Consider the following 25,426-nt stretch of genomic DNA (forward strand, 5'->3'; position numbering starts at 1 on the left):
CAAAGGCTCGTCATCCATGAGTTCACATTTTACCACCACGCCAACGTCTGACCACCCTGGCCTAACGAAACCCCTTCCATCTCTAGCGCGCGCTTCCCGCCTGAAACGATCACCGTCTCTCCAGAACGTCAATGCCGCATTCACCGGCCTTAACTACAGGTGCAGTTGGTGTGTCACTGACATGCAGGCCAGATACCCGTTGGGCCCACATGTCAGTGATACAACGCACTTACGGTTAAGTCACCGAAGCACGCTACCTCTTGAGCATTGCGTTGGTTTTCCCTTGAAGAGGAAAGGGTGATGCAGCAAAGTAGCATAAGTATTTCCCTCAGTTTTTGAGAACCAAGGTATCAATCCAGTAGGAGGCCACGCACGAGTCCCTCGCACCTACACAAACAAATAAACTCCTCGCAACCAACGTGATAAAGGGGTTGTCAATCCCTTCACAGTCACTTACGAAAGTGAGATCTGATAGATATGATAAGATAATATTTTTGGTATTTTTAGGATAAAGAGAAATAAAGATGCAAGTAAAAATAAATGGCAAAGGAAATAACTAAGTATTGGAAAATTAATATGATGGGAAATAGACCCGGGGGCCATAGGTTTCACTAGTGGCTTCTCTGAAGAGCATAAGTATTATGGTGGGTGAACAAATTGCTGTTGAGCAATTGACAGAATTGAGCATAGTTATGAGAATATCTAGGTATGATCATGTATATAGGCATCACGTCCAAGACAAGTAGACCGACTCCTGCCTGCATCTACTACTATTACTCCACACATCGACCGCTATCCAGCATGCATCTAGAGTATTAAGTTCAAGAGAACAGAGTAACACTTTAAGCAAGATGACATGATGTAGAGGGATAAACTCATGCAATATGATATAAACCCCATCTTGTTATCCTCGATGGCAACAATACAATACGTGCCTTGTTGCCCCTACTGTCATTGGGAAAGGACACCGCAAGATTGAACCCAAAGCTAAGCACTTCTCCCATTGCAAGAAAGATCAATCTAGTAGGCCAAACCAAACTGATAATTCGAAGAGACTTGCAAATATAACCAATCATACATAAAAGAATTCAGAGAAGATTCAAATATTGTTCATATATAAACTTGATCATCAACCCACAATTCATCGGTCTCAACAAACACACCGCAAAAGAAGATTACATCTAATAGATCTCCACAAGAGAGGGGGAGAACTTTGTATTGAGATCCAAAAAGGGAGAAGAAGCCATCTAGCTAATAACTATGGACCCGAAGGTCTGAAGTAAACTACTCACACTTCATCAGAGAGGCTATGGTGTTGATGTAGAAGCCCTCCGTGATCGATACCCCCTCCGGCGGAGCTCCGGAAAAGGCCCCAAGATGGGATCTCGTGGATATAGAAAGTTATGACGGTGGAATTAGGGTTTTGGCTCAGTATCCGGTAGTTTGGGGGTACGTAGGTATATATAGGAGGAAGGAGTACGTCGGTGGAGCAACGTGGGCCCCATGAGGGTGGAGGGCGCGCCTGGGGGGTAGGCGCACCTCCAACCTCGTGCCTTCCTGGTTGATGTCTTGACGTAGGGTCCAAGTCCTTTGGATCACATTTGTTCCGAAAATCAAGTTCCCGAAGGTTTCATTCTGTTTGGACTCTATTTGATATTCTTTTTCGCGGAACTCTGAAATAGGCAAAAAAACAACAATTCTTGGCTGGGCCTCCGATTAATAGGTTAGTCCCAAAAATAATATAAAAGTGTATAATAAAGCCCAATAATGTCCAAAACAGGATATAATATAGCATGGAACAATCAAAATTTATAGATACGTTGGAGACGTATCAAGCATCCCCAAGCTTAATTCCTGCTCGTCCTCGAGTAGGTAAATGATAAAAACAAAATTTTTGATGTGGAATGCTACTTGGTGTAATTCTTCTTAATTGTGGTATGAATATTCAGATCCGAAAGATTCAAGACAAAAGTTCAATATTGGCATAGAAATAATAATACTTCAAGCATACTAACTAAGCAATTATGTCTCTTCAAAATAACATGGCCAAAGAGAGTTATCCCTACAAAATCATATAGTCTGGCTATGCTCCATCTTCTCCGCACAAAGTATTTAAATCATGCACAACCCCGACGACAAGCCAAACAATTGTTTCATACTTTTGGTGTTCTCAAACTTTTTCAATCTTCACGCAATACATGAGCGTGAGTCATGGACATAGCACTATAGGTGGAATAGAATGGTGGTTGTGGAGAAGACAAAAAAGGGGAAGATAGTCTCACATCAACTAGGCGTATCAATGGGCTATGGAGATGCCCATTAATAGATATCAATGTGAGTGAGTAGGGATTGCCATGCAACGGATGCACTAGAGCTATAAGTATATGAAAGCTCAACAAAAAGAACTAAGTGGGTGTGCATCCAACTCGCTTGCTCACGAAGACCTAGGGAATTTTAAGGAAGCCCATCATTGGAATATACAAGCCAAGTTCTATAATGAAAAATTCCCACTAGTATATGAAAGTGATAACATAGGAGACTCTCTATGAAGATCTTGGTGCTACTTTGAAGCACAAGTGTGGTAAAAGGATAGTAGCATTGTCCCTTCTCTCTTTTTCTCTCATTTTTTATTTGGGCCTTTTCTCTCTCTCTCTCTCTGTCTTTATGGCCTTTTTTTATTTATTTAGTCCGGAGTCTCATCCCGACTTATAGGGGAATCATAGTCTCCATCATCCTTTCCTCACTTGGGACAATGCTCTAAAAATGATGATCATCATACTTTTTTATTTACTTACAACTAAATACTTAGAACAAAATATGACTCTATGTGAATGCCTCCGGCAATGTACCGGTATATGCAATGAATCAAGAGTGACATGTATGAAAGAATTATGAACGGTGGCTTTGCCACGAATACAATGTCAACTACATGATCACGCAAAGCAATATGACAATGATGGAGCGTGTCATAGTAAACGGAACGGTGGTAAGTTGCATGGAAATATATCTCGGAATGGCTATGGAAATTCCTCGATAGGTAGGTATGGTGGATGTTTTGAGGAAGGTATATGGTGGGTGTATGATACCGGCGAAAGGTGCGCGATATTAGAGAGGCTAGCAATGGTGGAAGGGTGAGAGTGCATATGATCCATGGACTCAACATTAGTCATAAAGAACTCATATACTTATTGCAAAAATCTACAAGTTCTCAAAGCAAAGTATTACGCGCATGCTCCTAGGGGGATAGATTGGTAGGAAAATACCATCGCTCGTTCCCGACCACCACTCATAAGGAAGACAATCAATAAATAAATCATGCTCCGACTTCATCACATAACGGTTCACCATACGTGCATGCTGCAGGAATCACAAACTTTGACACAAGTATTTCTCAAATTCACAACTACTCAACTAGCATGACTCTAATATCACCATCTCCATATCTCAAAAAAAATTATCAAGTATCAAACTTCTCATAGTATTCAACACACTCATAAGAAAAATTTATTATTAATCTTGAATGCCTAACATAATTAAAGAAATTTACCACGCTGTTTTGTAGGACTCTCAAAATAATCTAAGTGAAGCATGAGAGAACAATGGTTTCTATAAAACAAATCCACCAACGTGCTCTAAAAGATATAAGTGAAGCACTAGAGCAAAAACTATATAACTCAAAAGATATAAGTAAAGCACATAGAGTATTCTAACAATTTCTGAATCATGTGTGTCTCTCTCAAAAGGTGTGTATAGCAAGGATGATTGTGGAAGACTAACAAATAAAGACTCAAATAATACAAGACGCTCCAAGCAAAACACATATCATGTGGTAAATAAAAATATAGCTCCAAGTAAAGTTACTGATGGAAGTAGACGAAAGAGGGGATGCCTTCCGGGGCATCCCCAAACTTTGGCTTTTAGGTGTCCTTAGACATCTTGGGGGTGCCATGGTCATACCCAAGCTTAGGCTCTTGCCTCTCCTTGTTCCATAATCCATCAAATCTTTACCCAAAACTTGAAAACTTCACAACACAAAACTTAAAGTAGAAAATCTCGTGAGCTCCGTTAGCGAAAGAAAACAAAACACCACTTCAAGGTATTGTAATGAACTCATTATTTATTTATATTGGTTTTAAAACTACTTTATTCGAACTTCTCTATGGTTTATAAACTATTTTACTAGCCATAGATTCATTAAAATAAGCAAACAACACACGAAAAACAGACGAAAAACAGAATCTGTCAAAAACAGAACAGTCTGTAGTAATCTGTAGCTAACGCAAGATCTGGAACCCCAAAAATTCTAAAATAAATTTCTGGACTTGAGTAATTTATCTATTAATCATCTTCAAAAATAATTAACTAAATAGCACTTTCCAAATAAAAATGACAGCAATTCTTGTGAGCGCTAAAGTTTCTGTTTTTTGCAGCAAGATTAAAAAGACTTTCCCCAAGTCTTCCCAGCGGTTCTACTTGGCACAAACACTAATTAAACACAAAAAACACAACCAAAACAGAGGCTAGATAAATTATTTATTACTAAACAGGAGCAAAAAGCAAGGAATAAAAATAAAGTTGGGTTGCCTCCCAACAAGCGTTATCGTTTAACGCACCTAGCTAGGCATAAAGGCGAAGATGGATCTAGGTATTGCCATCTTTGGTAGGCAATCCATAAGTGGCTATCATAATAGATTCATATGGTAATTTAATTTCTTTCTAGGGAAGTGTTCCATGCCTTTCTGAGGGAGTCCTAGATTAGGGGGTCTCCGGACAGCCAGACTATATCCTTTGGGCGGACTTTTGGACTATGAAGATACAAGATTGAAGACTTTGTCCCGTGTCCGGATGGGACTCTCCTTGGCGTGGAAGGCAATCTTGGCAGTACGGATATGTAGATCTCCTCCCTTGTAACCGACTCTGTGTAACCCTAGCCCCCTCCGGTGTCTATATAAACCGGAGGGTTTAGTCCGTAGGACAACATACAATCATACCATAGGCTAGCTTCTAGGATAGATCAACTCTTGTAATACTCATACCATCAAGATCAATCAAACAGGAAGTAGGGTATTACCTCCATCGAGAGGGCCCGAACCTGGGTAAACATCGTGTCCCCCGCCTCCTGTTACCATCCGCCTTAGATGCATAGTTCGGGACCCCCTACCCGAGATCCATCGGTTTTGACACTGACACTTTCCTTAACGGAAATTGCAAATCTAATATTCCCTTCCTCAATATCAATAATTGCACCAACCGTTCTAAGGAGAGGTCTACCAAGAATAATAGGACATGAAGGATTGCAATCTATGTCAAGAACAATAAAATCTACGGGCACATAATTCCTATTTGCAACAATAAGAACATTATTAATTCTTCCCATAGGTTTCTTGAGAGTGGAATCCGCAAGGTGCAAGTTTAAAGAACAATCATCAAAATCACAGAAACCTAGCAAATCACACAAAGTCTTAGGAATCGTGGAAACACTAGCACCCAAATCACACAAAGCATAGCTCTCATGATCTTTAATTTTAATTTTAATAGTATGTTCCCACTCATCATAAAGTTTTCTAGGGATAGAAACTTCCAACTCAAGTTTTTCTTCATAAGATTGCATCAAAGCATCAACGATATGTTTGGTAAAGGCTTTATTTTGACTACAAGCATGAGGAGAATTTAGCACGGATTGCAACAAGGAAATACAATCTATCAAAGAGAAATTGTCATAATTAAATTCCTTGAAATCCAAAATAGTTGATTCATCGATATTTAAAGTTTTGACTTCTTCAATCCCACTTTTAACAATTTTAGCATCAAGATCTAAAGACTCCGAATTTTTGGAACGCCTTCTAGGTAAAGGTGGATCATATTAAGTCCCATCATTATCAGAATTCATATTGCAAAACAAAGATTTAATAGGGGATACATCAATAACTTTTAGATCTTCATCTTTATTATCATGGAAACTAGAAGAACAAGCTTTTATAAAGGAATCTTTCTTAGCACGCATCCTAGCGGTTCTTTCTTTGCAATAATAAATGGAAATTCTCATAGCTTTGAGAGACTCATTGATATCATGCTTAGGTGTAATACATCTAAGTTTCAAAGAATCAACATCAAGAGAAATTCTATCAACGTTCCTAGCCAACTCATCAATCTTAAGCAATTTTTCTTCAACCAAAGCATTGAAATTCTTTTGCGAAGTAATAAATTCTTTAATATTAGATTCAAAATCAGAGGGCATCTTATTAAATTTTCCATAAGAATTGTTGTAGGAGTTACCAGAATTATTAGAGGAATTACTAGGATACGACCTAGGATTAAAGTTTCCTCTATACGCATTGTTACCAAAATTATTCCTACCAACAAAATTTACATCCAAAGATTCATTATTATTCTCAATCAAAGTAGACAAAGGCATATCATTAGGATCATAAGAAACACTTTTATTAGCAAATAATTTCATAAGTTCATCCATCTTTCCACCCAAAACATTAATTTCTTTTATCGCATGCACTTTCTTATTAGTAGATCTTTCGGTGTGCCATTGAGAATAATTAACCATAATATTATCTAGGAGTTTAGTAGCTTCTCCTAAAGTGATTTCCATAAAAGTGCCTCCCGCGGCCGAGTCTAAAATGTTTCTAGAAGCAAAATTCAATCCGGCATAAAAGTTTTGTATAATCATCCATAAATTCAAACCATGTATAGGGCAACTACGTATCATTAATTTCATCCTCTCCCAAGCTTGTGCAACATGTTCGTGATCAAGTTGCTTAAAATTCATAATATCATTTCTAAGAGAGATGATCTTAGCGAGAGGAAAATACTTAGAGATAAGAGCATCTTTGCACTTATTCCACGAATCAATACTATTTTTAGGCAAAGACGAAAACCAAGCTTTAGCACGATCTCTAAGAGAAAAAGGAAATAGCTTCAATTTAACAAATCAACAAAGTTGTTTATATGGGTAGCAGCATCTTCACTAGGAAGGCCGGAAAATGGATCTTTCATGAAAAGATTCAGCAAAGCAACATTAATTTCACAAGATTCAGCATCGGTAAGAGGAGCAATCAGAGTGCTAATAAAATCATTGTTGTTGGTATTAATAAAGTCACACAATTTGGTATTATATTGAGCCATCGTGACAAGCAAGCAATCCAACACACAAGCAAACAAGAGATGGGCAAAAAGAGGCGAATAGAGAAAGAGGAGGAGGACGGAGAGAGAGAGGGTGAATAAAACGGCAAGGGTGAAGTGGGGGAGAGGAAAACGAGAGGCAAATGGCAAATAATGTAATGCGGGAGATAAGGGTTTGTGATGGGTACTTGGTATGTTGACTTTTGCGTAGACTCCCCATCAACGGCGCCAGAAATCCTTCTTGCTACCTCTTGAGCATTGCGTTGGTTTTCCCTTGAAGAGGAAAGGGTGATGCAGCAAAGTAGCGTAAGTATTTCCCTCAGTTTTTGAGAACCAAGGTATCAATCTAGTAGGAGGCCACGCACGAGTCCCTCGCACCTACACAAACAAATAAACTCCTCGCAACCAATGCGGTAAAGGGGTTGTCAAACCCTTCACGGTCACTTACGAAAGTGAGATCTGATAGATATGATAAGATAATATTTTTGGTATTTTTATGATAAAGAGAAATAAAGATGCAAGTAAAAATAAATGGCAAAGGAAATAACTAAGTATTGGAAGAATAATATGATGGAAAATAGACCCGGGGGCCATAGGTTTCACTAGTGGCTTCTCTTGAGAGCATAAGTATTACGGTGGGTGAACAAACTACTGTTGAGAAATTGATAGAATTGAGCATAGTTATGAAAATATCTAGGTATGATCATGTATATAGGTATCACGTCCAAGACAAGTAGACCGACTCCTGCCTGTATCTACTACTATTACTCCACACATCGACCGCTATCCAGCATGCATCTAGAGTATTAAGTTCAAGAGAACAGAGTAACACTTTAAGCAAGATGACATGATGTAGAGGGATAAACTCATGCAATATGATATAAACCCCATCTTGTTATCCTCGATGGCAACAATACAATACATGCCTTGCTGCCCCTACTGTCACTGGGAAAGGACACTGCAAGATTGAACCCAAAGCTAAGCACTTCTCCCATTGCAAGAAAGATCAATCTAATAGGCCAAACCAAACTGATAATTCGAAGAGACTTGCAAAGATAACCAATCATACATAAAAGAATTCAGAGAAGATTCAAATATTGTTCATAGATAAACTTGATCATAAACCCAGAATTCATCGGTCTCAACAAACACACCGCAAAAGAAGATTACATTGAATAGATCTCCACAAGAGAGGGGGAGAACTTTGTATTGAGATCCAAAAAAGAGAGAAGAAGCCATCTAGCTAATAACTATGGACCCGAAGGTCTGAAGTAAACTACTCACACTTCATCGGAGAGGCTATGGTGTTGATGTAGAAGCCCTCCATGATCGATACCCCCTCCGGCGGAGCTCCGGAAAAGGCCCCAAGATGGGATCTCGTGGATATAGAAAGTTACGGCGGTGGAATTAGGGTTTTGGCTCCGTATCTGGTAGTTTGGGGGTACGTAGGTATATATAGGAGGAAGGAGTACGTCGGTGGAGCAACATGGGCCCCACGAGGGTGGAGGGCGTGCCTGGGGGGGTAGGCGCGCCCCCTACCTTGTGCCTTCTTGGTTGATGTCTTGACGTAGGGTCCAAGTCCTCTGGATCACGTTTGTTCCGAAAATCACGTTCCCGAAGGTTTCATTCCGTTTGGACTCCGTTTGGTATTCTTTTTCTGCGAAACTCTGAAATAGGTAAAAAACAGCAATTCTGGGCTGGGCCTCCGGTTAAAAGGTTAGTCCCAAAAATAATATAAAAGTGATAATAAAGCCCAATAATGTCCAAAACAGGATATAATATAGCATGGAACAATCAAAAATTGTAGATACGTTGGAGACGTAGCAAAGCAGCGTCCGCATTCACGCCCGACACGACCTCTCACTGGCGCCGGCATTGCAGCAGCGCGACGGCCGAGAGAGCGCCACCCGCGCGGCATCCCGGTGCAAGCGACTGTTCCGCGTTAACGACACCAAGGCTATCCTTCTGTCCACTGCCCATATTAATGACACGCGGCTGCCGACAAACCTACTCCGGCGCCAGCCGTCCATCCGTCTACCGCGGCTCATTGCCATTCACCCGCTATATTAACTTGAGCCCCAGCTCCCAGCCATAGCCAAAGACCCACACTCATTCTCCTCCGGTCCCTTCCTTCTATCGGCACCACTCCAACCATGACCTCCTGGCGCTCCAAAGCTCTCTTGGACGTACTGTCACAGGAGCAGACGAAGGACATCGGCGGCCCCACTCTAGGTGCGCTACAGAGCTCTCTTGGACGTACTGTCGCAGGAGCAGACGAAGGAGATCGCCGACTCCCCCTGGCCGCCCTCCGCCGCCATGACCACGAAGTTGGCGCGCGTGTGCGGGCGCAGCCGACAGCGAGGAAGAGTAGTACACGGTAGGTTGCCGCCGCTCTGTTCCCAGGAAGGCCACCGCTCCTCCACTCAGTCGACACCAAGCTTGGTAGGATAAACGTCAGCGGCTGATTAGCCGCTTGACGGTGACGTGGAGGCGGAAATCTTCAGAACCTTGTGCTCCGGAGGGGGAGGTTATCGATGCGGATGAGGAGGAGGCAAAGGCAGTAGCCGGCTTTCTCAGGTTCATGGTCGGACATGGTGGTCGGGTGCCGGTGATCGTTTAGATTAGTTTTACAGTAGGTTTTAGTATGGTTTGTGCGAAATATGTAATGAATTTCATCCAGTTTATAGAAAAAGTTTTCGAAATGTAATGAATTTCATCCAGTTAATTTGAAATTTGCTTTGTTTGCATGAATTTCGTCTGGTTAGTTCATATAGTTGTCGAAAGGTATGCGAGCAGCATTGGATGGCATCCATCAGTGTCCAGTGTAAATTTGAGGTCCAGCGCTGGAGATGCCCTAAGTATCATGCTATAATCGCTAACAGTGCTCCATTATTTCGCAGGGAACAGTTTTCCCTCGATCAAAATCAGATCCGCCGTGTTTTTCACTCCTCCCAAGTAAGAGTGTAGACTCTTGCTTACATAAAAATGGAGTAAGTGGTCGGCACTGTAGCACGTCATATCACTCAAACTAGCCCGCCTAACACGCAGGAAAGCACCGCCCTCGTCATTTTGTTCTGGATTTCTATGATCGATCGCACGAAAATGTTACACTTTGCAAGTTCAAAAGGAAAAGGCTGCACACTTATGACTCATACGCGTCGCACCCCTGATAGCCCGGCTTGCACACCACTCACCACAGGGGACACGCGTTGTCTCGCATTTTCACTAACATGCGGGACTGTAATTGAATAAACCGTTGATAGCCGAAATCTAATCGCTCGGCGGGCGTCGGCTAAGAAGAGAGAGACGGGGAGGGGGAAGAGATCGCCCGCCTGCCACGCACGGACTCCAAGAAATATATATGGTGATAATGTGAGGTGGGCCATGGGGGAGTCCGGAGTAAGTGAAGTAGAAAGGCACAAATGGTATGAACATGCGTGGCATATAGGGCGTGTTTGGTTGCGTTCTCGTCTCAGCATAGTTGTTCCCTCTTCATGCATGCTCAACTCAACACCCCTCTTCATGCATGCTTCTAGTGTATTTGTGCTAAACTAGTGTGGACTCATGCACCATCCATACACTCTACTAGACACCCAAAAGTGGGTCGAGAAGGGAACTCCTGGGCGGCATTTGTCTCTTACTACGTACTCCCTCCGTTAACTAAAACCATGACGAGTAATTTGGAATGGAGGGAGTACCACTAAATGATGTACGTGCAATGCACGGTGATGTTATGGAGTACGTGCCTAAGTACTCTACTACTACTATATTAGTTGGAGCCACATATTAGCTTTTATATTTGTTTACGTGTATGCCCCGAGACCTTCCAACTAGACGTGTCTTTCTCTCCAGGCTGCACTTTGTATCGTTCATACCACTAGTACTACTACGTGTGGTCTCCGACCCAGAAGTGGAAGAAGTGGAGATGCTCTACCACGCTGTTTTTTTTGCGCTGGGCTCTACAACGCTGTTCATGTCCCACTCCTTTTGCTGACGTGTGGGACGTCTAGCACGTGCCGTGTTTGGCCCTCTTCGTCATAAGAGTTGAAACGCTAGCATTCATCAGAAATAAGAAAATAAATATAAATCAGGAGTGTTACTTTTTTTGAAAAAATTATCCTGGTCTACCCCGGTCATATCTTTCCCACTGTAATTCCGCTTCTTCAAGAAAACTAACTGTACCCGCAATACTGCTACCACACGCGAAGACTAGACGGCACTGTACCATGTCATATCACTGAAACCCACTAGGCCATCCTAAAAAACCACTAGGCCAAACTAGCCCGCCTATAGGTCATCTATTTTGGAACGGAGGGAGTACGTCTCTGTACTGCTATGATTTTCTGTTGTACGTCTATGTACTTTTGCTACGATTTTCCTACCCTATGAACCAAATGAGGCCTGAATGTATCTGTGTCGACTAAGCCTACAATTTTAGGAGCTTGGGCTATTGGCCGATCGACGAGAGATAAGTATAAGCGTACCACGAGCTCATCAGCCCCAACGTTTCTCTTCAGTGAGTGTTTTGCAAGTACTATAGCTCGCACCGTTGCTAGCCTACTAACACCAAGAATCATCAAACAAGCCCTGCTGATATGATAAACAGTTCAAACTTACATCTAAGCATGCCATATGTTACATCAAAAGCTGGTGAGGATACATCTGTTTCCATAACTCGGAGAGGGTTCGCATGATTCACTATCAAACAAAAGTAGCAAGTACTGCCCACACAAGATAGGGCACTAGCCCTAAGATGGTTTGATAACACACATCGTTCTGGTAATTAAACACAGGGCAATGCAAACTACCCTGAAGGATTAGTGCGACCAACTATTTCTTGTCATCGATCTCTTGGGTAATGACCACAGCACGGACAGCGTCATGGGAATCGATCTCTGGGCGATGTCCACAGGACTGACCGTGACATCGGAATCGATCTCTGGGGCGATGTCCACAGGATGGACAGCGGCATTGGAATCGATCTCCGGGGCGATGCCAACAGGGCGGACCGCGACATCAAAAATGATCTCTGGGGCGTTGTCCACAGGACGGGCCACGACATCGGAATAATCAAGGACGTCCACCGGCACCTGCACAACCCTAACATATTAGCAAGCACATTGCAAATAATCAAAAACCACAAATATGGTAATAAGCCATTATTTTTTACCTTGTGCAGCTCACCGGGGGATCCCATCCCTCCGGGAGCCATCTCCTCGTCCTCGATGGGGGCCATCACCTTGCCAGGGGAATACTGCTTCTCAACAGCGACTATCTCCTCAAACTCGGCCTTGAGCCTTGCATAGGTGGCCATCAGAGTTTCTGGGGTAGGCACGGTGGGGCCCTTGCTGTTCTTCCAACTTTCTTTAAGGAGTTCGTCCGCCAACGTCGTCAACTCTTTGGCTAGTGCTTGTTTCTTGGAGTTCTTCGTCTCCATGGGTTGGCCCGCCAACATGGTCAACTCGTTGGTCGGTGCTCGCTTCCTGGAGATCGCTGTCTCCAGTGGGTTATCCGCCGGCAACTCTTTGCCTAGTGCTCCAGGATCCATCAATGAACTGATAAACAAAAAGCAATCGAAAGGAAACCACAATCACAATGAAAACGGGGAAAGAATAGGCTGTGAGAATCGGTCGGTGCTTCGCAAAAAGAAGATTCTTGGAATGAAAATATAGTAGCATCACTGATTTGCCCACCTTTCCTTCGTCGGTACAGAAGAAAAATGGCAGAAGTGAGTAGCCTGGAGTGAGATTTTCTTCAAGAAAGGGGAGAAAGGGCTTCAACGAGCGTTCGAGTGAAATGATGGTTGCTTCGTCCAGTCCAACTTCGAGGCCACTTTACCACTGCTGGTAAAGGTGTGGGTTTTGTGATATGACGGGTCATGACGGCCACACTGGGGTGACCGGTGAGTTTCGACTATAGCACCTCGCTGTGATTTGGTGGATGGCATGCGGGCCCGGATGCTTTGATGTCCCACATGTAGATAGAGCAGCTGGTCATATAGGAGTGCTCAATATTGTGCACCACGACCAAGGTAGAGAGGAAAACGAGAGAACTATGTAATTAATGCATGAGTTTAATTAGGGTAGTTTTGTAAAGTACGAGATACATTCCTCCAATCACAAAATGCCTTGGTTGATGAGATTTGAGATTTGAGCCCTATAACCCGGAAGGCAGGGAGTACTGCAGGTGGTGTAGTCTAGTCACTTGTTGAAATCTCTAGAAAGGCAAATACTCCTTTCCGGTTTACAGTGCTATACTAGCAAGTACTAGTACTACAATAGTGGGCTCAAATAGCAATTTTGTCTCATGCAAGAGCCTGGCTATATGCGTGCTCCAAGGCACCGCACCACGCGAGCGTTCGCAACTGCCACATTCGGGTTGCGCTTGGCTCTTCTCCTCTTCGAGAAGACGAACAATGAAGTTACTCCTACTTCTACAGTATTGAATCCCCTGCTACATGTCCGTCCACCTCGCGCGGGAGGGATAGCGTGTAGCAAAAGCTCCGTCATGCCAGCCACCATGCTCATGCCCGAGGGAGGGATGCAACTTCATTGACTTACTACTCCTGCCTTTGCGTCTATGACAGGTGGGCACAACAGGTGGTTGGCCCACCTGTCATGCAGCCAAAGGCAAGTGCAGTTAAGGCACTGGAGCTCAGTCCGTGAGGGAGAGGGCGTTGTAGTAATCAAACTTCTTGGTCTTGTACGAGTTGACGCGACACATCAAAGCACTGCACTCGATATAAGTCTTTTTACACATTTCAAATGGACTACAACATACGGATGTATGCAGACATATTTTGCTTCGTATGTAGTCACTTGTTGCAATCTCCAAAAAGACTTATATTTGGAAATGGAGGGAGTACAACGCATGCATGCATGCCGTGACTTCCCTTTTGATACTTGCATGTGTTGATTTGATGCACCTTGCCAAATTTTGACTATAAATTTAACTAACCAAATTTTCATGCATGTCACAAAAAATTATGGGGCTGTTCGGATTGTGACTATGATTGTCTTATGTTGCCACATTATTTTTCCCACACTTGCCTAACTTGAGTTTCTCAAATTGTTAGACACACTTTGGCTTGCCTAAGGGAATCTTGCCACACTTTTTGTGTCTATGACATGTTCACTGCTAATAAAAAAATTCTTGTCTTAGGTGTGGCTAATAAAAAATACTTATATTTAGGAACGGAGGGAGTAGAAAATATAAATAATAATGCATGTTGGGGCAACCCATGTTTCCGATAATTTTAGCAGTGGGCTTGTTCACAATTTTTACGAGGGGGTGCTTGTTCATTTAGTGGAGGGACTTGTACCAGACATGAACGATACAAAGTGCGACCTGGCACACTGTAACACCACTTGGAACAAGCGGATAGCTATCTCAAAAAACAATCAACAACTAAAAAAACGGCAACCTGGCACGTAGTACACAATTTCAAACGATTGTTTTGATGGAGTGAAAAAGGAAAACTACCCCACTACGTATATATAGGCCGGAGCCTCCGCGCTTGCTTGCTAGGGTTGCTCTATTCACACACTCTCATCCTCTCCAGATCTAAACTAGATAGGGGTGGTAACACTGTCTTTCTCCCTTCAAAAAACACTGTCTTTCTATCCTCACTGCTGGTTACAGATCCGGATGTATCCCCCTCCGCCGGTGAAGGGGAGGAGGGGCAGCGTTTAGGCCATCGGCGACAGCGAGGGAGGAGATACACTGCCGGCCGCACCATTATCTCTGGCCGAGCACCGACGCGGGAGGTCCTCCGGTCCCTTCGTCGTTTCCCTAGTGTGGGCGGATCCGGCCTCCCGCCGCCCACCTATCCACATCCCGAAGACCTTCAGGTATATCTTCCTTCGAAACCGCCTTAGCTCTACTTCCCCAGCTCGCTACGTCGCTGCATGTGCGTCATTTTCTACCTCTTAGTGATGACCCACAAGTATAGGGGATCTATCGTAGTCCTTTCGATAAGTAAGAGTGTCAAACCCAGGGGGAGGAACAAAAGGAAATGATAAGCGGTTTCAGCAAGGTATTCTCTGCAAGCACTGAAATTATCGGTAACAGATAGTTTGTGATAAGGTAATTGGTAACAAGTAGCAAGTAATAAAAGTAAATAAGGTGCAGCAAGATGGCCCAATCCTTTTTGTAGCAAAGAACAAGCCTGGACAAACTCTTATATGAAGGAAAGCGCTCCCGAGGACACATGGGAATTATCGTCAAGCTAGTTTTCATCACGATCATATGATTCGCGTTCGGTACTTTGATAATATGATATGTGGGTGGACCGGTGCTTGGGTACTTTCCTTACTTGGACAAGCATCCCACTTATGATTAACTCCTATTGCAAGCATCCGCAAGTACAACAAAAGTATTAAGGTAAACCTAACCATAGCATGAAACATATGGATCCAAATCAACCCCTTACGAAGCAACGCATAAACTAGGGTTTAAGATTCTGTCACTCTAGCAACCCATCATCTACTTATTACTTCCCGATGCCTCCCCTAGGCCCAAACAATGGTGAAGTGTCATGTAGTCGACGTTCACATGACACCACTAGAGGGATGACAACATACATCTCATCAAAATATCGAACGAATACCAAATTCACATGACTACTAATAGCAAGAGTTCTCCCATGTCCTCAGGAACAAACGTAACTACTCACAAAGCATATTCATGTTCATAATCAGAAGGGTATTAATATGCATAATGGATCTGAACATATGATCTTCCACCAATTAAACCAACTAGCATCAACTACAAGGAGTAATCAACACTACTAGCAACCCACGGGTACTAATCTGAGGTTTGGATACAAAGATTGGATATAAGAGATGAACTAGGGTTTGAGATGAGATGGTGCTGGTGAAGATGTTGATGGAGATTGACCCACTCCCGATGAGAGGATCGTTGGTGATGACGATGGTGATAATTTCCCCCTCCCGGAGGGAAGTTTCCCCGGCAGAACAGCTCCGCCAGAGCCCTAGATTGGTTCCGCCAAGGTTCCGCCTCGTGGCGGCGGAGTCTCGTCCCGAAAGCTTGCTTATGATTTTTTCCTCAATGAAAGACTCCATATAGAAGAAGATGGGCATCAGAGGGCCACCAGGGGGCCCACGAGGTAGGGGAGCGCGCCCAGGGGGTAGGGCGCGCCCCCACCCTCGTGGCCAGGGTGTGGCCCCCCTCTGGAACTTCTTGCGCCTAGTATTTTTTATATATTCTGGAAATAGCTTCCGTGAAGTTTCAAGACTTTTGTAGCTGTGCAGAATAGGTCTCTAATATTTGCTCCTTTTCCAGCCCAGAATCCCAGCTGCCGGCATTCTCCCTCTTTATGTAAACCTTGTAAAATAAGAGAGAATGGGCATAAGTATTGTGAAATAATGTGTAATAACAGCCCATAATGCAATAAATATCGATATAAAAGCATGATGCAAAATGGACATACCAACTCCCCCAAGCTTAGACCTCACTTGTCCTCAAGCGAAAGCCGAAATCGAAAAATATGTCCACATTTTTAGAGATAGAGGTGTCGATAAAAATAAAATACGGACATGAGGGCATCATGATCATTCTTAGAGCAACAACATATATATATATATATATATATTGTCATATGATCTCTTATGCTAAAGTAACAATTCAATCACAATTTCAAGTATGAATCATAAACTTCATTGAGAACCAACAAACTCTAATCTTAGTCATTGAGGCAATTGCAATTTATCATAAAATAGGAAAGAGTCAATATGAGAGCTTTTCAGCAAATCCACATACTCAACCATCTTTTAGTCTTTCACAATTGCTAACACTCACGCAATATTTATGCGTATGAAGTTTTAATCGGACACAGAGAAAGATAGGGGCTTATAGTTTTGCCTCCCAACATTTTACCTCAAGGGTAATGTCAACAATAATAGTTCATGAAGACTCACATCCAATTAGCTATATATATCAGGATCTTTCCAACATATTGTGCTTGCCAAAGGATAAAATGTAGAAAGGAAAGGTGAAGATCACCGTGACTCTTATGTAAGGTAGAATATAAAATTAAAAGATAGGCCCTTCGCAGAGGGAAGCAGAGGTTTTCATGCACTTTTATGGTTGGATGCACAAAATCTTAATGCAAAAGAACGCCACTTTATATTGCCACTTGTGATATGGACCTTTATTATGCAGTACGTTGCTTTTATTTCTTCCATATCACAAGATCGTATAAAGCTTATTTTCTCTGCACTAATAAGTCATACATATTTAGAGAGCAATTTTTATTGCTTGCACTGATGACAACTTACTTGAAGGATCTTACTCAATCCATAGGTAGATATGGTGGACTCTCATGGCAAAACTAGGTTTAGGGATATTTGGAAGCACAAGTAGTATCTCTACTTGGTGCGAAGAAATTGGCTAGCATGAGAGGGAAAGGCAAGCTCAACATGTTGGATGATCCATGGCAATATAATTTATCTCAGATGTAAGAAAACATAACCCATTACGTTGTCTTCCTTGTCCAACGTCAACCCTTAGCATGTCATACTTTAATGAGTGCTCACAATTATAAAAGATGTCCAAGATAGTATATTTGTATGTGAACCTCTCTTTCTTTATTACTTCTTATTAATTGCAACGATGACCAAAACTATGTTTGTCAACTCTCAACAACTTTTATTCATCATACTCTTATATGTGAAGTCATTACTCTCCATAAGATCCATATGATCTCTTTGTTTCTTTTAATTATTTCTCCTTTTTATTTTATTCCCTCAAGATCATAGCAAAATAATCAAGCCTTTGACTCAACACTTATCCTTATTATATAGCTCACGGACTCGATTACATAGAGGGATCATAAAGCAAAACTCACAACTAGATCATGCTAAAACTTTATTCTACTAGATCAAGATATTATCAAAAGGATCGAACTAAGAAAAATAGTAAAGATAAAAGTGATGGTGATACGATATCGGGGCACTCCCCCAAGCTTGGCAGTTGCCAAGGGGAGTGCCCATACCAGATACTCAGTTCTTCTTTGCTGGTGGAGAAGGTGGAGTTGTTGATGATGTAGGCTTGTCGTCCCTCTTCCAAGGCATAGGCTCACCACCATAGAAGGATGATCGAGTCTCCTGAATCCTCAAATCTGCAGCCAAACTCATCCTCTTGAATCTATATTCATACTCACAATTTTGATTTTGCAGGTCATAGATCTGGGCTTGGAGGTGCTCGATTTTATCATGAAGCTTGAAGATGGCCTCCCCAATGTCCTTGAGGTCCAGCTTGTCATTGTTGGTGAACTCCGTGATCATAATGTGATTGGAGTCAAGCCCACGCTCCACCATCTCCTGACACTTGAAAACTTGTTGCTCCAATGCCTCGAGCCCTGCCTCCGTGCTTCCAGTCCTCCTTGGTCCCTCAGCATCGCGGATGTGCAACAACCCCTCACGCATATCAATGGTTTGAGGGTGTTGCAGCACCTCCGCGAGGTAGGGGTTGATGACCTTCTCGAAGAACTTGTCCTTGGGGGCACTTGAAGATGACATGACGACCTAGATCTGTCAGAAAAATAGCTCGAAACAAAGACAAGAGATATTTGCGTGGTACGGTGGTCAAAACCTTCGGGAGATTATATAATGAATTTTTACCGACCAAAAGAACTATCGTGCAAGAAAACGGAGTCCGAAGAGTGCACGAGGTGCCCACGAGGCAGGGGGCACGCCCAGGGGGTAGGGCGCGCCTCCCACCCTCATGGAAGCCTCGTGTCCTTCCCGGACTGCTTCTTATTTTCCTATTCTCTTAGATATTCCAAAACGGAGAAATATTGCCATTAGAACTATTTTGGAGTCGGTTTACTTACCATACCACGTACCTATTCCTTTTTGGAGTCTGAAACGTTCCAGAAAGTGTCCCTTATGTATTCCTCCGGGGTTACGGTTTCAATAACATTAGTTTCAACATTTATGGGATTACCTGAGATATAATGTTTGATTCTTTGACCGTTCACCACCCTTGGATTTGTGCCTTCGAAGTTGTTGATTTTTATGGCACTGGAACGATAGACCTCTTCGATAACATAAGGGCCTTCCCATTTGGAGAGAAGTTTGCCTGCAAAAAATCTTAAACGAGAGTTGTATAGCAATACATAATCACCTCCATTGAACTCACGCTTTTGTATCCTTTTGTCATGCCATCTTTTAACTTTTTCTTTAAACAACTTGGCATTTTCATAAGCCTGGGTTCTCCATTCATCCAGTGAGCTAATGTCAAATAACCTCTTCTCACTGGCAAGTTTGAAATCATAATTGAGCTCTTTAATGGCCCAATATGCCTTATGTTCTAGTTCAATAGGTAAGTGACATGCTTTACCATAAACCATTTTATACGGAGACATACCCATAGGATTTTTGTATGCAGTTCTTAGGCCCATAATGCGTCATCAAGTTTCTTGGACCAATTCTTTCTAGATCTATTAACAGTATTTTGCAAAATTAATTTGAGCTCTCTGTTACTCAATTCTACTTGACCACTAGACTGTGGGTGATAAGGAGATGCAATTCTATGATTAACGCCATACTTAGCAAGCATTCTATGAAAGGCACCAAGAATAAAGTGTGAACCACCGTCAGTCATTAAATATCTAGGGACTCCAAACCTTGGGAAAATAACTTCTTTAAGAATATTAATAGAGGTGTTATGATCAACACTACTAGTTGGAATAGCTTCTACCCACTTAGTAACGTAATCAATAGCAACTAAAATATGTGTATACCCATTAGAGGAAGGAAAAGGTCCCATATAATCAAAGCCCCAAACATCAAATGGTTCAATAACAGGTGAATAATTCATAGGCATTTCTTGACGTCTACTAATATTACCAATTCTTTGACATTCATCACAATACAAGACAAACTTACGGGCATCCTTGAAGAGAGTAGGCCAATAAAAACCGGATTGCAATACCTTGTGTGCAGTTCTATCTCCAGCATGGTGTCCTCCATAAGCCTCAGAGTGACACTTGCGTAGGATCTGTTCTTGTTCATGCTCAGGTACACAACGTCTAATAACACCATCTACTCCTTTATAAAGATGTGGGTCATCCAAAAAGTAATGTCTCAAATCATAGAAGAACTTTCTCTTTTGCTGGTATGTGAAACTAGGTGGTATAAATTTAGAAACAATATAATTAGCATAATCAGCATACCATAGAGAAGTTCGAGAGGCATTTATGACATCTAATTGTTCATCAGGAAAGATATCATCGATAGGTAGTGGGTCATCAAGAACATTTTCTAACCTAGACAGGTTGTCTGCAACGGGGTTCTCGGCTCCCATTCTATCAATAATATGCAAATCAAATTCTTGTAGCAGGAGAACCCATCTAATAAGTCTAGGTTTAGCATCTTTATTTTCTATAATATATTTGATAGCAGCATGATCAATGTGAATAGTTACTTTAGAATCAACAATATAAGGTCTGAACTTATCACAAGCAAAAACAACTGCTAAAAAATCGTTTTCAGTAGTAGCATAATTTATCCGAGCACTGTCTAGAGTTTTACTAGCATATTGAATAACATTTAATTTCTTATCAACTCTTTGCCCTAGAACAACACCTACAACATAATCACTAGCATCACACATAATTTCAAAGGGTAAATTCCAATCAGGTGGCTGAACAATAGGTGCAGAAATCAATGCTTTCTTAAGTATTTCAAACGCTTCTACACAATCATCATCAAAGACAAAAGGAATATCTTTTTGTAATAGGTTAGTCAGCGGCCGAGAAATTTTTGAGAAGTCCTTAATGAACCTCCTATAAAAACCGGCGTGACCAAGGAAGCTTCTTATACGTTTAATGTCCTTGGGACATGGCATATTTTCAATAGCATCAACTTTAGCTATGTCAACTTCAATACCTCTTTCAGAAATTGTATGCCCCAAGACAATACCTTCATTAACCATAAAGTGGCATTTCTCCCAATTCAGAACAAGATTAGTTTCTTCACATCACTGCAAAACTCGATCAAGGTTGCTCAAGCAATCATCAAAAGAGGATCCATAAACGGAGAAATCATCCATGAAAACCCCACATATCTTTTCACAAAAGTCAGAGAATATAGCCATCATGCATCTTTGAAAGGTAGCAGGTGCATTACATAAACCAAAAGGCATACGTCTATAAGCAAAAGTACTGAAAGGGCAAGTAAAAGTGGTCTTTGATTGATCATCAGCTGGCACAGGTATTTGAGAGAAACCAGAATAACCATCTAGAAAGCAAAAATGTGTATGTTTGGATAATCTTTCTAGCATTTGATCAATAAAAGGCAAAGGGTAATGATCTTTTTTAGTGGCATTATTTAATTTACAGAAATCAATTACCATCCTATAACCTGTAATAATTCTTTGTGGGATCAATTCATCTTTATCATTAGGAACAACAGTGATACCTCCCTTCTTAGGGACACAATGGAAATGACTTACCCACTTACTATCAGCAACGGGGTAAATTATATCTGCCTCAAGGAGCTTTAATATTTCCTTTCTTACCACTTCTTTCATCTTAGGATTTAGCCGTCGTTGGTGATCAATAACTGGTTTGGCATCTTCCTCCAAATTTATTTTGTGTTGACATAGAGTGGGACTAATGCCCTTAAGATCATCAAGAGTATATCCAATAGCAGCACAGTGCTTCTTCGGAGTTTTCAATAATTTCTCTTCCTCCCTCTCTGAAAGGTTAGCTCTAATAATAACAGGATATATTTTCTTTTCATCAAGATAAGCATACTTAAGAATAATCAGGTAATCATTTAAGCTCAAACACGGGATCACCCTTGGGTGGAGGAGGATCCCCTAGGATTTCAACAGGCAAGTTGTGTTTCAAAATAGGTCCCTGTTTAAAGAATACTTCGTCTATTTCCCTTCTTTCATTCATGAACATATCATTTTCATGGTCTACCAAATATTGTTCTAATGGATCAGTAGGAGGCACGGCAATAGAAGCAAGACCAATAATTTCATCTTTACTAGGCAATTCTTTATCATGGGGTTGTCTACGAAATTTAGAAAAAATAAACTCATGAGACATGGCCCCTAAACCAACAGAAACAATATCCTTATTGCAGTCTATCTTAGCATTAACAGTATTCAAGAAGGGTCTACCAAATACAATGGGACAAAAGCTATCTTGTGGGGAACCAAGAACAAGAAAATCAGCAGGATATTTAACCTTCCCACACAATACTTCAACATCTCTAACAATCCCAATTGGTGAAATAGTATCTCTATTAGCAAGCTTAATGGTAACATCAATACCTTCTATTTCAGCTGGTGCAATATCGTGCATAATTTCTTTGTATAAGGAAATAGGTATTGCACTAGCACTAGCAACCATATCACATAAGCCATGAGAACAATGATCTCATATTTTAACAGAAATAACAGGTATGCCTATAACAGGTCTATGTTTATCCTTAGCACCAGGCTTCGCAATTCTAGCAGTTTCTTCACAGAAATAAATAACCTGCCCATCAATATTATCGACCAAGAGATCTTTAACCATAGCAATATTAGGTTCAACTTTAATTTGCTCAGGGGGTTTAGGTGTCTTAATGTTACTCTTGTTGACTACGGTTGAAGCTTTAGCATGATCCTTAATTCTAACAGGGAAAGGTGGTTTCTCAACATAAGCAGTAGGTACAACAGGATCATTATAAGTGATAGTCTTTTCTTCAACTTTAATAGGTGCAATTGCTTTTGTTTCAATGGGAGGATTATATTTAAACCACTCCTCCTTGGGGGGATCAACATGAGTAGCAAAAGATTCACAGAAAGAAGCTACTATCTCATAGTCAAGTCCATATTTAGTGCTAAATTTACAGAAAACATCGATATCCATAAAAGATTTAACACCATCAAACTTAGGTGTTATACCTGACTCCTTACCTTCCTCGAGATCCCAATCTTCATTTTGTGTTTAATTCTCTCCAATAAATTCCATTTGAATTCAATAGTCTTCATCATAAGGAACCAGTACAAGAAGTGTCGAGCATGGAGCGATATTTGTCAGAAAGCCGAGCATAAAAATTTTGAATAACCATTTCTCTTGGGAGCTCATGATTGAGGCATGAATATAACATTGACTTAAGCCTCCCCCAAGCTTGAGCGATGCTTTCTCCTTACAAGGCCAAAAAATTATATATATAATTACAATCACGATGAACAAGATGCATAGGATAAAACCTCTGATGGAATTCCAATTTCAATCGTTTATAGTCCCATGATCCCATGTCATCACATAGCCTATACCATGTCAATGCATCTCCCTTCAAAGATAAAGGGAATACCTTCTTCTTGTTAACATCATCAGGCATACCTGCAAGCTTAAATAATCCACAAACTTCATCCACATAGATTAAGTGTAAGTCGGGATGTAATGTTCCATCTCCTGCAAAAGGATTAGCTAGTAGTTTCTCTATCATACCCGAAGGAATTTCAAAGTAAACATTTTCAGTAGGTTCAGTCAGTTGAGGGGTAACTAATTGTGGTTCCGGACAAGGTGAAGATACCCCGAACAAACCCCTCAAAGGATTATGTTCCATAGTAACAAGTGACAGTAAATTTCAGCACACTATATAAATTTTTCCTTACCAAATTCCACCTACCAAAGGCACTTCACTCCCCGGCAACGGCGCCAGAAAAGAGTCTTGATGACCCACAAGTATAGGGGATCTATCGTAGTCCTTTCGATAAGTAAGAGTGTCGAACCCAACGAGGAGCAGAAGGAAATGATAAGCGGTTTTCAGCAAGGTATTCTCTACAAGCACTGAAATTATTGGTAACAGGTAGTTTTGTGATAAGGTAATTTGTAATGGGTAACAAGTAATAAAAGTAAATAAGGTGCAGTAAGATGGCCCAATTGTTGGGGAACGTAGTAATTTCAAAAAAATTCCTACGCGCATGCAAGATCATGGTGATGCAAAGCAACGAGAGGGAAGAGTGTGTCCACGTAGCTGCATGTGCATCATTTTCTACCTCTCAGTGATGACCCACAAGTATAGGGGATCTATCGTAGTCCTTTCGATAAGTAAGAGTGTCGAACCCAACGAGGAGCAGAAGGAAATGATAAGCGGTTTTCAGCAAGGTATTCTCTGCAAGCACTGAAATTATCGGTTACAGATAGTTTTGTGATAAGGTAATTGGTAACGAGTAGCAAGTAATAATAGTAAATAAGGTGCAGCAAGATGGCCCAATCCTTTTGTAGCGACCCGACCTCAAACGGTCAAGTCTCTGTGCTTCAGTGTCATCCCTGGATCGGTAATGCTGACACACATAGTACTTGAAGATTTATAATAGAGTAGCAATCACACACTTATTACATCGAATGTCTCCAAAGAGAACTTATTACAATAAATATGGCTTAATGCCATCTAATATGATAACATCGGAAGGCTTGGAAGATAAAGTGAGTCCATCAACTCCAACGGCATAGCTGAGCTGCACGGCAACGACCTAACGAACCTTACTCCTCGTCTGAAAAGTCTGCAGCATAATACGTTGCAGCCTGAAAACGGGTCAGCACATGGAATATGCTGGCAAAATAACACAGTAGAGCAAGAATAGAATAATGCTATCACTACATGCATATTTGGCTAGTGGAAAGCTCTATGGTTATAGTTTTTGTAAAAAGCCAATTTTTTCCTACAACAAAGGAATAGATTTTAATTTAACTATCATGGTAGTTGAAACATCATTGAGAAGGTTCCTACAACTCAATCCCAATTAAGGTAATTATCAACCCAACAATATTAATTTAGAGGGATGAGATACTTAAGATACTCCAAGTACTAGATACTCAAGATTTGTCCATAACCGGGGACACGGCTAACCATGATTAGTTTGTACACTCTGCAGAGGTTTTCGCACTTTTCCCCACAAGACTCGATCGCCTCCGTTGGATTTCTTGCACTACATGGTGTTTGAGAAATGGATGACCAAGACACGGTCTTTCAGAAACATTAACTCTCTACTCTGGGCATACCACACCAAACCTACAACCCACTACCTGTTGATCCACCTCTTCAAGAGCTTCACGCAACTTACTTAACTATGCTAGAGCCCATAATAGCTTGTCACTGCACATGGAAGTTTCTAGAATGAATCATCTCAGTTCCCTTTGAGCCTGGGTGGCGGTCCATAAGAAGATCACACGGGTACTCCGGGATTTCCAAAAAAATACATGCAACACTGGGTACTCCAGGTGCCTCAATCCACCCAAATGTGTATTTAAGTTGCCACC

Source organism: Triticum dicoccoides, chromosome 7A, assembly GCF_002162155.2.
Source record: "Triticum dicoccoides isolate Atlit2015 ecotype Zavitan chromosome 7A, WEW_v2.0, whole genome shotgun sequence".
In the NCBI taxonomy this organism is placed as follows: domain Eukaryota; kingdom Viridiplantae; phylum Streptophyta; class Magnoliopsida; order Poales; family Poaceae; genus Triticum; species Triticum dicoccoides.